This window comes from Leptonotus elevatus, chromosome 21 (genome assembly GCF_054856555.1).
Source record: "Leptonotus elevatus isolate MCC_2025b chromosome 21, RoL_Lele_1.0, whole genome shotgun sequence".
NCBI classification, from domain to species: domain Eukaryota; kingdom Metazoa; phylum Chordata; class Actinopteri; order Syngnathiformes; family Syngnathidae; genus Leptonotus; species Leptonotus elevatus.
In genome coordinates this window covers 12,365,855-12,382,388 of record NC_141259.1, presented here as the reverse complement: position 1 = coordinate 12,382,388, position 16,534 = coordinate 12,365,855, and the positions used below count along the sequence as shown (strand labels likewise).

Sequence of the window (16,534 nt, the reverse complement as noted above, 5' to 3'; positions counted from 1 at the left end):
GTGGCTACCACTATTTCTACTATATTGTTGTAATGTGTATTTTAATGAGGAAAAATAGTACTCCATAATGTTGTTATGATGATTTTTCCCATTAAGTGTTAGCATTAGCATTAAGCTAGGGGGCTGAAAGGCTAAGCTCTGTGGTTGTTTTGAATACATGCGTGTTAGCATTAAGCTAGGTGACTGAAAGGCTAAGCTATGTGGTTATTTTGAATACATGCGTGTTAGCATTAAGCTAGGTGACTGAAAGGCTAGGCTAAGTGGTTGTTTTGAATACACAAGTGTTAGCATTAGCTCGGCGACTGAAAGGTTAAGCTAAGTGGTTGTTTTGAATACATAAGTGTTAGCCTTAAGCTAGGTGACTGAAAGGCTAAGCTATGTGGTTGTTTGAATACATACGTGTTAGCATTAGGCTAGGTGACTGAAAGGCTAAGCTTTGTGGTTGGTTTGGACACACAAAGTGTAATTCTTTGACAGTTAACTTCAACTGAGAGTGGCATTAAACAGGTTGAAGCCTATTTTGTGAAGATTTGCTCCCTATTTGCATGTGCTATCCAACAGTTTTCAAAGGTTAGCCTCATTTTGACTCAGTAAAACACAAAAGACATGTATTTGTCATTTTAATATTTAACACTTGGTAGCAGAAGGTCCTTAGGGCATTTTTATACATTCCAAAGATGCAGATGTAACTTCCCCTGATAGGTAAAACACGCGCCCATCTTGCGGTAATTCCACTTTATAATCTGCATATCATTTTTGGGGGATCTATTGCATAGAATTGTCATCGTTAAGCAGCCTTCCATATGGATACGCGGCTCGTCCTATCAGAGGCCGTTTGGGCGCCATAACGATGTTTGAAAAGGGCCATCACACGTGGATTTACAGCGCGCCCCTCGTTCCTTATCATCAATTGACCGGCGCGGCGGCGGCGGCGGGCGGTTATGCCGTCACATAAAAATCCGCCGTTATGGCCCCCGCGTTCTGTTTAGCTCTTGATCGAAATGTGGCGTCGCTTCCGCCTGCCGTATTTCTGACCATGAAAATTATAATATGGAACAAAGATTAGAATGAAATTATCACGGCTGGAGGCGTTTACCCACAGGCCAAAAGGTGGCGTAAAAGGGTGGGGTGGGGTGGGGTGGGGTGCCCCCCCCCCCCTTCCAGAATAATGATAATACATTAGAATGTGAGAGCAGCACTGTTATTGCTGTACATTATGTATGTTCAATTTATACCAGCTCACACGGGCCAACCTCTAGTGACGGATAGGTCGTTACTTGCCACGCCGGTGAACACTTATCAGCCTTCCCGCTGCTGTTTATGGCCGCCGTGAAGAGCGCTTGTCAGTCAAGGTCACTGCTTTGTGTGTCCTCCTTTAATAGTTCCTTCTTCACAGTTGTTGAACTTTGTGTGCTCGCTAAGTGGCCGGGGGAGATGGTGTAGTGCAAAGGTCCCCGGCGCCGACACCTATTGTTGGGTTACTTTCACCAAGGCTTGTAATTGAGTCTGCAGCATTTTGGAGGGGATTTATGGTGGTTTTATTTTATCCTGCGGGTTTGGGTGAGACATAAGGGTTGGGTGGTGAGGGATAGGGCAGATTCCGTTAAGTGGATTAGGGGTTCAGGGTTGGATTAGAATCGGGGGCTAGTAGGAGTTTAGTCGGCTAGTACTACTGCACATCAATATTTTACATTTTTAAAGTTGACTCCCAATCCAATTAGTCAATTTAGAGGATTTTCGACTTGCCCATAGCAAGCAAAATCAACTAAAATTTTAAAACTATAACTGAAGCTACATCTTGTTTACAAAACTAAAAGTAGACTCCCAAAAAAAAAAAGAAAGGGTAAAAAAGGGACTGACCCAACTTTTTGGGTCAAAATGAAAAAAACACTAAACCCATTTTTTGGGTTGTTTTGCACAAATTGGGTTGTTCTGTTTTTTGTCAATTTATTTGACACATTTTTGTTTTGTTTTGTTTAAATGAATAACTAAGAGTGTGCCCAAAAATCGATTCTTATAAGAAGCACGATTCTCATTTTGTACGATTCAGAATCGATTTTAAATGTCCCAAAATCAATTTTTATTTAAATTTTTTAATTTTTTATTTTTTACTCAACCATTGTCAGTGTAATTATAATTATAGCGGAAATGTTCTCCATTTTGTCAGTTAAATCCATTAATAAGCTTTTTCAAGTTAATTTTAAACATATTTTTGCCTTGGCCGGTTTTACGACAGCTGTGCAGTTACACTGAGGTTTGGAACAGTCTTTTGGGAACTGTAGTTCTTTTACTGCCCAGAAGCGACATCATCGGGAAGCGCTGCTAATATATTTTTTTAAAGGCCCATATTACAGCAATTTTAAAATATGAAAAAAAAAAAATACTATATAGTCAACATCATAGTTCATAATGTTTGGTTTGGTTCAAATGTGAAAATCCGCAATAAATATCTCCCTTTTTATTTCATTTGACAGCCATTTGGTGATGATGCTGTGAATTATAATGCACGTTTTCATTATGCAGTTTTGGACGCTGTCTTGAAGACATTACAATTTAATTGCTACTGCCTGCTATAGGAGCTCCTGTCTTATGTGATGCGTATAAAAGGAGGCTCAAATTGCTGCTTGTTCCAATCGTGTGTGCGTGTGTGTGTGCATGTGTGTGTTCGTGTACGGTAAGTTCGGCTGACAGGATCCAAAGAGCCTTCCTCTAACTGGAGGGCCAATGCTAATGCTTGGCTGGTTGCGTTACACCAGCTAGTGCCGACATCAGAAGTGGCCCGCAACGCAGCGCAGAGACTAGCCCAGGGACACAAACAAGATTTGGGTTACCCGATATATATTTTTTTTGTTGTTGCCCGCAGCGCCTGATGTTTGTCATGGCCGCACAAGTCGGATCTGCGTATCCACTAGCGCAAGTGTGAGCGAACACGCGCACTGGCTTGTTTAGGTAAAAAGGGCTTGCCTCATGGTGACTGTCAATGTTGGTTTGGGTCGTGTCGCTTAATTAAACATTGACTACTTAGATATTACTCGGGTTCTGTTTTATTGCTGTCATTATGGGAAGATTCGAGTCTCGAATCATACACACAAAAACGTTTATTTATTTTTTGAATGAATACATTTTACACTGAGCAAAATATTCAGAGAAAATTTAATGTACAGAATATTTTTTTTATTCTATCGTGGCAAGGCATTTATTTACTTAACGGAAATTGCCAAATTAAATCATTCTAATAGCAAAAATCGACATATAATTATAAATGCATTGAGAATTCTGACCTTCAAAAAATAAACTAATAATAAATAAATAATGAATTATTAAATACATTCAATGAAGAAAAAAGTTTTGGTTTATTTTCCATTAAAAAAAAAGAAAAAGATTTTTATTAACCCACCAAAAAACTTGAAAAATCGAATAGCATTTTCCGTGAAAAACTCCCTCTAAAATAAATTAATAAAAAATATTGGCAAAAAAAACCCTCAAGCATTGAAACGATTGACCGACACCATGATTTTTTTTGTACATTTCAAAACTATTTTGTTCTGCATCACTTTTGTTTTAAGTTTAATTCCACTGTTGACCACTAGATGGCAGCCCATAATTTTTTTGGACACTACCTTTAAAAGAAGAAGAATGAAGTATTTCAGCTGAGCCTAGTGGGTCTCTTGCCTTCGGTGCAGGCGGTGTGAGTTTGCTTCCCCGCCCGGGAGACCACGTTTGTGTGTTTGCGTAAGTGAATGCAAAATACAAAAAAACAAACAACAGCTGGAGGTTAATTTTATAATGTACATCTTTGGGCATGATTGGGGGATGACTATAATGACATTTACAGCCCATACAGAGGTTTTTTTCCCTTCTTTTTTTTTTACCTGAAGAGAAAAAGAATGTCTCTATTTGAGGTGAGGTATTTATTCATTCAACGGCGAGAAATTGCGGCAAAGCATTTGTACCTGCGTGCTATTAATTCCATATTGCAAGCGTGCTCATCTTTTCCAAACACAATCCCTCTCTCTCCCTTTGTCCGACGTCTCCCTCCAATTGTGGCCGCGCTTCCATTAATCCAAATGGACAACGGCTGACAAGGTGCTTTTCATTGTCATCATTTGTCTTGTGGAGGCAGCCGGCATCATTTACCTTCCTTCCCTCCCCCTCTTCCACGCTCCCCCCCCCCCCCCCCTGTAAAAATGAACACTTCCTTGTTCTTTGATCTAAAGTCACTGTAATACAAATGGGAGTGTATTTATTTATTTATTTTTGTTAACTGTACTCTTTTTATTTATTTATTTATTTTTTGTTGTAGGTTTTCCCCCTCCCGAGGCGTCACCTCTGAAGACTTTGGGCGCTGTCATTTCGCAACACCCCGTGATGCGGGTGATGCTCAGCCTTTATGACAGCTGCTGGACGGCCATCTTAGGCGAGCTGGCAGTCTTTCTCCGGGTAATGTGGACCAAATGTACAAATACGAGCATGTGTAGTGTTGGTGATCCTTGTGAAGGCAGACCACACAATGCCGCTGAAGAATCGCTGTAGAGTATACAGTACATAAAGTAAATTAGCATTAGCATTCAGCTAGCAGACAGAAAGGCTTAACCATGTTTATATAGACAATTAATTGGCATAATTTTTTGTCACATACAATCCTGATCAGAGGTGGCAAATCCAGGTCCAGAAAGTAAAAACCCTGCTATAGTTTGGCTTTAGCCCCTGGTGCTAGCTAGCTAACTCCCTAGCTAGTTCTCCGGGTGCTTGTTTACCTGCTAGGGAGGTAGCTAGTCTGCCACAGTTTGGCTTTAGCCCCAGTCGCTAGCTAGCTAGCTCCCCGGGTGCTTGTTTACCTTCTAGGGATCTAGCTATCTCGCTAGCACGAGGGGCTGAAGCCAAACTGTGGCAGTGTCTTTACTTTCTGGACCTGGATTTGCCATCTCTGATGCTGATTATAGTAACTATCAGCGATGGCAAACCCAGGTCCAGAAAGTAAAAACACTGCCACAGTTTGGCTTTAGTCCTCGTGCTAGCAAGCTAGCTTCCTAGTAAACAAGCACCCGGGGAGCTAGCTAGAGAGCTAGGTAGCTAGCACCTGGGGCTAAAGCCAAGCTGTGGCAGGGTTTTTACTTCCTGGACCAGTAATATAAACATTGAGAAGTAAACACCATCAGTTTTAACAATTATATATATATTTGTAGCATACAATGCTGCCAACATTATTAATATATTTTTTTTATTGTAAATAGAGTGTGTACAAAATAAATACTCCCCAGAATGTAATGCTTCGTTTGTAAAATTGGATACCACAAATTCCTAATCGAAGTACATGTATAATGTGGACGTCACAGGGTGCATGCGTGTTTTACGGATGAGACACCTTTCTTGAAAGCCTGTGGACAGACAACGTTGGTCAGGAAATGTTCACACAATCTCGCCCTGATTGAGGCTGAGGTGCCCTTTGCCAAAAAAAAGCCCCCAAGACATGAAGGGACACATTTAGATTGCGACATCACAGCTCGCTCAGTATATTTCTTAAATGCTGTCATAGGGTTGCCATTTGATTTGTTGCATATTTAATCTTCTATAGAATACAGTACACCCCTGTTCTCCCCAAAAACACTTCTACGCCAGGGGAAAGTTTGAAATAAAAACATGCCCTAATTGCTTAGTATGAAGAATCCTTTTAAAAATGGATTATCCTATCGATTATTTCATGGATTACTTGAGTAACCGGGTAGTCTTCAAACACAACAGTGTGGTCTAACTAGCTAGCTCCCTAGCATGTAAATGAGCACCATGGGAGCTAGCTAGGGAGCTAGCTAGCTAGCATCAGGGGCTAAAGCTAAACTGTGGCAGGGTTTTTACTTTCTGGACCTGGATTTTATTTTTATTATTTTTATTTTAAGCCAGCCCAAAAGATGGGCTGGAAGAGCGCGTCCATCAGCAACAAATGTTTGTGCGGAAAAACGGAAATGGGCTAAACATTGGTTCTGGGCGTCACAAATATGGTTTTAAATATGGATTTAAAGTTATTAATGATAGTTTTGAGGCATACATTTTTGTGATCTACTTTGTAGTCAACCTTTTTTCCAGCCTTAATGTTGTATATTAGGGGTGTCAAAATGAGTGCGTTAATTAAAGTTCCAATTACGCCACCATTTTTTTTAACGCACGATTGATGACCGCCCCTTATTTGGAACGTCAACGTCAAAATTTTAGCTGTAATACATTTTATAATAATGCATATATTTGTGGAGACTGGCGGTCAAGTTGGATTGTACCATTTTTAAAATGTGCAGAATTTCACAAATTACTTCATGTTAAAGATTAGATAGCTCTTAATAGGAAAATAAAAATGTACTGAGCTGTCACCAATGTCTTACAATTGCAATTATGCCATCTAGTGGCAGAAAATGACCTCAACAAAAATCTATATCACAACAGTACAGTACATCTTTTTTAATTTTAACTCAATTTTATGAAATTACTGTATCAATGACGAAAAGATGCAGCCATATTTCTATTAGTTTAACAATTTTTTTCCACTTTATTGTTAACAAGAGTATGAAAATATAGGAAAAAAACAATTTGATTGTACATTTAGAACAGATATAAAATTTGCGATTAATCGTGAGTTACCTATTGAAGTCATGCAATTAATTACGATTAAAAAAAATGTAACACCCCGAGTTTATGCATAAGTACATGTAAAAAAATTTTTTATTGCAGCCTCTGCAATTTTGAAAATGTGCATTCTACTCCATTGTGATATCAATTTGAATTTGATCAATTGTCCATCCCCAATAAGAAGCCTCGTGTGCGGCTTATGCTGCATGTTTACATTTTAGCCGGACCTGTAAGTCAGCATTATTATTCTTATTTTTGCATCTGTGTTCGCTCAAGAAACAGCTGTTGAATTTTGAGGCGCATGCAAGGCGACAAGGCCGCAAGTTGTCCCCGCTCGTTCGGCTCACTTGGCTTTGACGTGATGGCTGCTGGCAGTGTTTTGTGCTGAACTCAACATCTGTGACGACCGCCACTGACCACTTCGACCCTCCCTCTCGCTGCTGTCCCTTCTTTCCCTTCACACTTTTATTTCATCATTTTTTATTTTATTTTTTTTGCATGTTTTTCACCATCCTTTTTCTTTGCCTTCCAGGCTGGCCCCGCATCCGGTGGGGGGCAGAAGACCAGAACGCAAAGTGGGTAAAACAGGATTGTGCGGCGCCACCGGATCGCTTTCCCCTGCCAGGGTGCATCGGCGTCACGGCCGCATCAGCTGGTCCCAACGTGGCGAGGTCATCTGAACATCTGGCCCCCTCCACCATGCTCTCTTAGGTCAGTGGGTAGCATCTGTCGGTCCACCCCGCCACCGTCTACGACCGACGCGAACCTCACAAAAAAAATGCGTCTCATCCAATTTGTTTCATGAATGTTTGTAGGGGCTATCAATATAAAAAGTCTACACACCCCTGTAGAAATGCCAGGAGACCAACATAAGTCATATCAAATCATTTTCCGCCATTGTGACTTGTAATGAGCACAACACAATTGGGGGGGGGGGAAAGAAATCATGTGGTTGCAAAAGTGTTCACACCCTCCACCATCCATAACTAGTTCAAAATTTAAACATATAAACTCCTGTTAAATGGGAGTCAGCACACCTGCAACCATGTAAAATGCATTATGTTCAACACCAAGCAAAGTTCAGATTATCTAGTAGGCTTGAAAAAAATATATATAAATAAAAGTGTGCACACACTCATAACTAGTTCAGAATTGACATTCAAACTCATGTTAATGGGAGTCAGCACACCTGCAACCATGTAAAATGCATTATGTTCAACCCCAAACAACGTAAAAGGTTTTTATTTTTTATTTTATTAATTTATTATCGAATATTTTTTTAATCACGCATTCAACCCATTATACTGTTAATTAATCGAGCTATTAGAATATTTTTTTTAATTAATAATTTTTTTAAGCTTTGGCTTCCTTCTTCTGCCCATTCTCGAACCGAGCTTTTTTTGTTGACTTTTTTTTTGTACTTGTTCGAGATAAATAAAGATCAAATCAAATTGCGCATTTTTAAATACAATAAAATGCATGCTTGCTTATTCATGTTTTCTTACCGTTCACTCACTAAAGCAGTTACAAGTGCGCTGGCGATTTATGTCGATCCTCAAGGCAAAATGGAGGCGTAGAAACAGGAGTTCAGAACATTCAGAGCAAGCGCCAATACTCCAAAAAGTAAGCACAATCAATGAATTGTTGTTTTGCTGACGCAGCTCATGATTGGCTAGCTGTCCTCGTTTGTGTGTTTGTGTGTGTGTGTGGTCCCACTGAAGTTCAAGACGGCGGGCAGGAATTATTGAACAGGGGGCGACTGCCAGCGGAAGCGAGCAGATGTCACAATCGTAAAGAAATACACAAGCTCTGAATTAAATATGAAGCGCGGCTCAAAGAACGTGAGGATCGCCCAAACTCTCTTTTTTTCTTCCGCTTTTGGCCGAAGGCGGCGAGCCTCATTAAGACGCCGAGCGGCCGGCGATTGGCCAGGTGATGTCGTGATAACGAGCCGAAACGAACGGCGGTAAAGAGGCGGTAGGTGAGACAGCTGTTCGTAGCATACTGCACATTCATTATTCACAAGCTCGGGGGGGTGCGGGGGGTCTTCGGCACGCCGCGTGCGATGTCAAAATGTTTGAAAGCATTTACGCCACGGCGGCCCAGTGATGAAATCTGTAGAAAAGAGCCCAACCTGACAGAATGTCCTCGGAACATTCTTGTTTTACCACAAGTGTTTTGTTTCCCGCTCCGTTTTACACTCTGGGAACTACGAGCCGGTCTGAATATTTGATGGCAGATCCCACAACTTCCATTTCCATTCCTTTTTCTGTCTCTATTGTTGCTTAAAATAGCGCGATACATTTTTTTCCTACCATCCACCTGAAATAAAATGCATACGGGTTCCATGTTAACTTTAAATAAATAAATAAATGTTAACATTCTTCAATGTAAGTTACAGTGTCCCATCACTGGTGAGCTATTTTTACAACAGTGCCATGGGCTACTTATGTTGTCATTGGGGCAAACTAGTACCTGCTGGCATATATTTTTTTTTGAGTCATCCGTGTTTGCAGTGTCGCTTGCATCTTGCTCTCTGCCTCCTCCTATTGGCTGTTAGATAGTGAAACAGTGCAGAAAAGTGATTATGAGAATACACAAAAGCAAAGAAAAGGGCAAGAGCTAGTAAATTAAGTTCTGCAAAACTTCGCTTTTTAGATACATTTGTTCCAACTTGTCTTGTAAGTGTCAATGTGTCTTCATATGATCACCCCTTAGTGGGCTGTGGTTAACCCCCCCCCCCCCCCCCCACACACACACACACACACACATTGAAAATGTTCATGCTCCGCCCCTGGTTACGGTAATTGCCACTTCCAAAAGAAATTTACTGTCAAACCAAACATTAAACAAAGAATTGCACTTTGTGTATTTACAAAAACGAATACATTTGGTTTAGCTTGATGCTAACAAGCAATGCAAAATGCCACAATTAGGCTAACGAAATAGCATCGGTGTCACATTTTTTATGAATATTTATGATTTTTGTTTTTAATAAGGGTTTCTAATATTGTCTAAATATTGGCTAATTGTCTTTTTAGTTAAAAAAAATTTTCCTGCTTCTGAATGCTTTTTATTTGTAAATATTTTCTGTTTATTCCTATTGTCTTTATTCATATTTGGTGTTTTAATTGATATTTTGAGTTTTTAAATCGTTTTTTTATTTTTTAAATGAATATATTTTTACGTTTCATTCACATTTTTTTATTTTTTAAATTCATATATTTTTCTATTTTAATTCATATTTTTCTATTTTCAAAAAAACATATTTGTCAAACGCTTTTTTTCCCTTACCGAGCTCTTATTTCATCTCAAAATGTTCAAATCAGGCCACTTCATGTTGCTATTCAACACGTATCGTTTGTGTCCACCCAGTACTGATGCGCTGTTATCCGAAGAGGAGTGCAAGTCCCCAGCCAACATGGTGGAGGGATGCCATTAAAAAGGCAAATGTGATTAAGTTGAGTAAGCGCACCCTCGTCTTGGCGATTGTCAGCGGGGGTCGGGCTAAAGCGATGTGACACGGAAATTACTCTCCCTCTTGACGGCTAATACGACTCGTCACTCCCAGGAAATATCTGGGCGACGGCGGGACTGACAAAAGCGCTTCCGTCTAATAGACTATTTGTCCAGAGATACCACGCGCCGGCGCTAAGTGATCTATCGCGCGGAAACTAACAAATTTTTTTATCTAACCTTGTCGTCCCCCCCTCCCCCTCCCCCGGTATCGCTTCGGAGGGGGAATCATAGATTTGGGTGGCAGGTTAGAAAATGTTGAAATTGTTTTGAAACGAGACGGGCTCCCCCGCGGAGTGACATTTAGCATCGCGCGCAAACACAGCACGGTTTCCCCGCCTAGCGTAGGAGCGCTAACCGTGAAGGACAGCATGCGGATCAGCACAAAGGTTACGTCGCGAGTGGTGTCACGCGCTTTTAGACATGATCTGGAACACACGTCAATATTAGCATTTGTTAGCTTTGATTTTTGAGAATTTTTGGGTGATTTTAGGGAAATAAAATTGTTTTTTTTCACGAGAATGGAGTTATCATTTTTGGGCAAAAAAAATATCGATTTTTTTTTTTCTAGGGTTAAAACAAGAAGTCATAGGGCTATGAGAATACTATTTTTGCTTGTGGATTTTTTTTCTTTCCAAATTAGTTTTTTCTTCTTCAAGAACAGTCATAATTTTCAGCATGATTGTCGTAATAAAAAAAAATACAGTACAACTTTTTTAATAAAATCATACTCTTACAAAAACAAGTCATAATTTATTTTAAATAAAATCAAATTTAAAAAAATTACAATTTAAAGATTCTATCCATTTTGACCGCTTTTGATACTTTTCTGCTCTCTGATCGCGTCAAAATTTGGTGTGTTTGTAACATTCCTTGAGCTCTCAACATGGGCCAAGAATAATTTTATTGTTTTTCAGAAAATTAAGTCATTTTTAAATTTTTCATCGGGAATGTGTTTTTATATTGGACAAATTCATCACACGATTAATTTTTCTGTATTTTTGAGAAAATGTAGTCATTTTGAAAATTTTCATTGGGAATGTATTTCTATTTTTATTTTTGAACAAATTCATCACACGAGCCAAGTCAAAGCAGAATTTTTTTTGTCAAAATTTGTTAATAGCATTACTAGATTACGACGGCATATTGGGGCCACGTCTAAATATATTATCATAAATGTATTTTTTTTTTTAGAGGGCGGGGGCAACATTCCGAGAAAAAAAGCTCGCAAATTTGCATGAATAAATCTCAGAAACGACAAATACACGTAGAAGCTCGAGCGACAACACTTCCTGATCCTAGTAGCAGCTGACTAACACTAACCAATCAGAAGCTAGCATACTTTAGGTAAATGCAAGTGAATGACGGAGAGCATAAGGTTAATCTCTGCTAAAGCAATTACTATCTCCTTCTTTGAAAACTCGATCGAAAAGTATTGGCACAAACATCCGAGTTGTATGCTACGTGTATTTCTCGTGTTTTTTTTCTCGCAAATCAGAATATTGCTCCTGCCCTCTCAAAAAATTTATATTTATACATGGCCCCTAATACGCCGTCGTACTTGATAGCACAACGTTTTCCTCCTTTCTTTTTTTTTATTTTTTATAACAAATTCCTACCAAATCATCACAAGGTGCCGCTTATGCTACATGCGCTATATCCAGTACCCTTCGTCCTTTACAGGAAGTATATGGCGTATAGTTGTTAACTTAGCTTATATCCCATTACGAGCAGCACCTTGAGATAAATGGCTCGTCCCCCCTCTCTGCCATAAGGTTTTATATCAAACGGGCGAGATGTGCCGTGTACCTTGCCGCAGTTATGTTGTTTCTGCAGGAAATAAAACAATCACTTGCAAGCCAGTGTGTGTTTGCGCGCGCGTGCTTAAAGTAGACGGTGCGCTTCTCGCGGTGGCAGGTGACAGGTTAACTCTGCTGTGTAATTTCCAACCCCGGTGATCCGCCGGCCCTTGATTGGATGTGAGCTCGTAAATATCCCGTGATTAATCAAAAGGGCTTGTTCTGCGTGTAGCGTCGCCGTGTCACCTTCACAGCCGGGGGAGCAAGGCCCCGCCGCGTTTAGCGCACTCCTACGGCGGTCCCTCAAGACCCCGGATTACTTCAGACTGTTCGCAGACTGACAAGACTTGTATGAATGATGTTTTGGGGTGGGCCTTAGAATGAATTTCCAAGAATTATGCCCATTAGCAAAATGTTATGTAATATTCAGCGTAACATAGCAAGAGTGAAAGAATATGAGGTCATTACCAAATTTAAAAAGATTTAAGAATAAAATAATGAAAATAGTGTATAATTATTATATGATAAATACCCAAAAAATTACATTAAAAATAAAAAAATGCAATAAAAATTATCTCACAAGGAAGCAGTCGCAATCAAAAAAAAGTCCTAATCTTACGACAGTTCTATATATTTTTTCGAAAAATGTTTTCTCTTTAGTGGTAGTTGTAATACAAAAATCAGTTATCATGCGAGAAAAATATTTTACAGGACATGCGCTTGTCCTCATGGGAAATGTGGTCTTCCTTCAGGCATAACATTACCGCTTTTGTCCATATGGCGCTGCCATGATCAAAATAAACTGAAAGTTCCTTAGTGTTACTTTAAGTCATATTTACGTGCAAAACTGCAATTGCAATATCTCTTATATATTTTTTCCATAGAATATTAATCCGTCATTCCAAATGTAATGAATTAATTAAAAAAACGAAATATACAAGATAGTTATTTCCATATGGTTATCTTTAAAAATGGGATTTCATTTCCAGATCGTCTCCTCGTGCAAGTCTACGTCGAGGTTTACTTTCCACGCTACGAGATGTGACAAAAAGACAGCGAGAACAGCGCCGGCCTCCCATCCTTTTAATTACGACATCGTTAGCGCAGAAATCGTCCCTAGAAACAAATTTGTAACACAGCGCGTGAAATCGGGCCAACGCCGTAATGGGTGATTATATTAATTAATAGAGTGAACTCATTATGTTTAGCTGTAAAAATTTGTTAAAGTGCCACTGCTAATTAACCAGCGTGCTCTGCTGCCTTACAAGAACTTCGGTTTTTTTTCTTCTCTTTTTTTAAAATCGGTTCGCTCGGCAAATACATTGTGATGCGCTGACTCTCGAGTTGTATTCCTCTGATTACCGTCAAGACCCTTTGATTGTCACCCGGAGAGGCCGCACGGGACACGCGTGTCATGTCAATAACGACTTGGGAGTCCACGTATCCGTCGGCCGCGCAGCCAAGTCCAGACCTGTCTGGGGAAGTCGCGTCTCTAATTGCTCTCGCGTGGTGGTGCGGCAGACTCGCGCGTCCCACATGTCACCTCTGCCAAGGCCCAGCACGCGTCACTGTCAGCGGGCCCACCAAATCTTCCTAACAAGCTCGCCGTTATATAAATGTGTGCTGCAAAACAGGCTGGGGGGACTTTCAAAGAGGATTCATGTTCAAAGGGAAATTAAATAGCTAGATGGGCCTGGTTTATCAATTTTAGTGCCAGTCATTTGCAGACATTCCTTTACCCTACTATGTGAAAATGTTTTTAAAAAATGTAGAAATCCATGCCTTGGATTGAAAGTCTGGATTTTTAAAAGACATGAAAATACGTCCCTGGCATTGAGTGAGGTAAGATCCAAAAAGCGGACGCGCTAATTTATTATTTTTATATATTTTTTAAAGACATGAAAATACGTCCCTAGCATTGAATGAGGTAAGATCCAAAAAAGCGGACATGCTAATTTATTAATTTATTTTAAAAGACATAAAAATACGTCCCAGGCATTTAATGAGGTAAGATCCAAAAAAGCGGATGTGCTAATTATTTTTATTTTATTTTTTAAAGACACGAAAATACGTTCTTGGCATTGAATGAGGTAAGATCCCAAAAAGCGGACGTGCTAAAAAAAATATTTTAAAGACATAAAAATACGTCCCAGGCATTGAATGAGGTAAGATCCAAAAAAAGTGGACGTGCTAATTTATTTTTATTTTTATTTTATTTTTTAAAGACATGAATATACGTCCCTGGCATTGAATGAGGTAAGATAAAAAAAAAAAAAGGGCACGTGCTAATTTTTTACAAAAAATTTAAGACATGAAAATACGTCCCTGGCATTAAATGGGGTAAGATCCCCCAAAAAATACGTGTTTTTCAATAATCATAGAACAAAATACGTAATAGTATGAAAATAAAGTTGGAATAATTCTGAAGTAAATCCATATTTATTATGAGTCTTTTGAAACTTTCAAGGAGACTTTGCGTTGAAGGCAAAACAACACCTCTCTCTATAAACACGTCCAAACAATTTGCTAATTTTGTCCCACTCGGCCATGAGAACGGACGTCTTCGGGAATGAAGTTCCCGAACGCTCTGGCGAGGGGCGTGAGTGAGTTTGACAGGCCCGCTGAATTATGCTCGGCTCTTACCTTTTTTCATTACGCCAGCATGCAAATTCGGGGGTCGCCTCCGGAAAGGTCATTAAAAATGTGACAGATCAAACAAACCCGCCGAGAGTGGCGGACAAAAATCTCGCATTGTTGCCACATCACACTTTTTTACACTTTTCATCTCGTAGCCGCATAATGAGGCCGCTGTGCTGAAGAATGGCGGGAAAAGAAAAAAAAAGTTGAAGTCTTATAACAATAAAGGTCTTCTTTTCTTTTTCTTTTTTAAGAATAATGAAAAAAATAATAATTATAAAGAAAAAGTCCTCATGTTGCTAGAATAAAATTTCAAAAACAAAACAGACGTTTGCCGCGGCAGCGTCTTCAAGCGCTGTCGTTTATGCGGCGGCTCGAAGAGGTGATGAATTGTTAAGTGAAGCCGTAAGCGACACTCAGGGAGGTGAGTGACTGGGTCATTAAGTGCTTTTATAGCCTATCAGTATTGTCATATCCGCACGGTGGCTTTTTTTTTTTCTGCACCATAAGGCAGGTTGGATGTTGGAACGGAAGCTCGGTTAAACATACAAACGTGTCAGCGCCGCTTACGCGAGCTGACGTACGGGCGCAAGCCCACGTTTTGAAATGTCTTGCGTTTTGGATGGGAAGCTAAAACCAAGCCAAACTGGAAATCTTTAAATGTATTTTTACAATTTATTTTCAAGCATTTCAGTACGTCAGATTTTCCCTTCAGTTTTATCCAACGTGCTAAATGTTGTTGTTATTTTTAGCATATTCATGTTTTAGTGTTTTTCCTCATATGCATGCCTAGCTGTTTTTAATTTTAAGTAAATTTCTTTACAATTACTTTGACTATAAAGCTATGAAGGATTTGAAAGTAAATTCATATTTTTGGGATAATGGAAATATTGCAAAAAATATATTTAAAATGAGTTATTCAAGACGTTAGCATTTGTTAGCGTACTATGCTCGCCGACCTTTGTTTTGCTAATTTGGCTAACAGGTGGCAATGTTTGAAATGTCTTCTTGCGTTTGGATGGGAAGCTAAAACCAAGCCAAACTGGAAATCTTTAAATGTATTTTTACAATTTATTTTCAAGCATTGAAATTAGTACATCAGATTTTCCCTTCAGTTTTATCCAAAATGCAAAATGTTGTTGTTTTGGTTGATATTGTTAGCAAATTTGTGTTTTAGTGTTTTTTTCTCATATGTATGCCTGGCTGTTTTTTTATATTTTTTTATTTTAAGCAAATGTTTTTACTATTACTTGGACTATAAAGCTATAAAGTATTTGAAAGTAAATTAATGTTTTTGGGTAATGGAAATATTGCAAAACAATTGTTTAAAATTAGTTATTCAAGACGTTAGCATACTATGCTAGCCGACCTTTGTTGTGCTAATTTGGCTAACAGGTAGCAGACATTTGTTGTCCTAACTACTCTAATTGGGATGTTTTATAATGTTTTATATTGTAATTCATATCCTTAGCGATATTTAAAAACACACTTGGCATAAAAAAATTATACTTTTCTTTCTTTACATATTGACACCGATGTATACTACTATAGCCAGAAAATGTTAGCCTCATATTCTAAGTACTGTTGTAATGGTTTATTTAGTCAATTTTGTCTGCAAGAGTTTTCCGACAAATATTTATATTTAATAAATGAACTCTAAAGGTCATGACTAAACATTTTGTGAGCATCTGCATTGGGAAGCAATCTGGTTTATCATTAAAAGTACGTTAGCCAACCCCACGATGACCCTCGCCGTCCTGCTAATTGTCCAATAATAAAATGTTTTTATTGTGCAAAAAGTCTTTAGCGTAATTGAATTGGGCCCAATTTCAATTTGCTGACGCGGCCAATCCTTGCCTATCGTTTTTTTCCCGATGACCACTACGTTCCCATGACATCATCATTACGGCGTAAAATCCGCGGGGCTACGGGGTACTCATTAGCACCCGCTGATCCTTGGCGGGGCC

General features: G+C 39.1%; 1 long non-coding RNA gene across 1 annotated transcript in view; it reads left to right on the top strand.

Annotated features, from left to right (window-relative positions):
* The first annotated feature begins 3,660 nt into the window (after positions 1 to 3,660).
* Positions 3,661 to 16,534, top strand: part of LOC147155924 (uncharacterized) — a 57,100-nt gene continuing 44,226 nt past the window's right edge. Inside the window, exons 1-3 of the long non-coding RNA XR_015091907.1 lie at positions 3,661 to 3,732; positions 4,304 to 4,440; positions 7,148 to 7,326. This is a non-coding gene — a long non-coding RNA (uncharacterized LOC147155924). The remainder of the gene's footprint in view (positions 3,733 to 4,303; positions 4,441 to 7,147; positions 7,327 to 16,534) is intronic.